This window comes from Chrysochloris asiatica, unplaced genomic scaffold (assembly GCF_000296735.1).
Source record: "Chrysochloris asiatica unplaced genomic scaffold, ChrAsi1.0 scaffold00040, whole genome shotgun sequence".
Lineage (NCBI taxonomy): Eukaryota > Metazoa > Chordata > Mammalia > Afrosoricida > Chrysochloridae > Chrysochloris > Chrysochloris asiatica.
Genome location: NW_006408558.1, coordinates 1882246 through 1883198, shown reverse-complemented (window position 1 = coordinate 1883198; position 953 = coordinate 1882246).

Here is a 953-nt window from a genome sequence, read left to right as displayed (position 1 = left end):
ATGCTTGTATTAGGTTTCATCATGATGGGAATAAGCACATCTCAGCTGCTAAACCTCTAGAAATCCTGGCCTAATCAAGTTGCCACAGAACCTTAACTGTTACATATTATAATGATTATAAGGAAGGCACAAGACTAGACAATGTTTCATTCTATTTTCTATAATTGCTATGAGCCTGAAATGAATGACACCTAATCACAACAATCTTTACAGCTACATCTTTCCCCCACAGAACTTCCATTGGCTTCAAACCTCTGGCCTTCTGGTTGCAGCTGAGTGCTTAATCACTGTGTCACTAGGCCACCTTCAGTGATTTTTGTTGTTGTTGTTAAGTACCGTGGAGTTGGTTCCAACACATAGTGACACTGCACAGGGTTTCTGAGGCTACAAATCTTTACGGGAGCAGACAGCCTCATCTTTCTCCTGCAGAATAACTGGTAGTTTCGAACTGCTGACCTTGAGGTTAGCAGCCCAACTCAGAACCACTACACTACCAGAGCTCCTTGTAGAGAAAATTATTTGTATAGGGTTGAGACATTCCTATTTAGAGCAAAGAAATTGCTCTCCAAAATTTATACTATACAATAAATGAAAAATAGTCTCTGAAAAGAAAATCCATTTCAGAAACAGATGCTCATTTAAAGTTGGGTATTATCTGCTAAGTTGAAGACCCATTATGAGCCTATTCCAGGTTTGTTCCAAATGTGATGTTTTTAACAAACAAGGATTGATGGCCAGGTGTCTTACCTGAAACCAAATGTCATTGTCTTCCAAGGGAAGTTGCAGCCATATGCACAAGACTGTCAGGGATACTGGGATAAGCTCCCTCTCTGGATATTGGAAAGCAGGATAATTCTATTAGGGCTGAAACAGTTTCACTGGATATCAGAATGAAGAATATTAACTGACCAGAGAAAAATCAGCTAGCTAAACCTTAGTAAATGAGAACATCC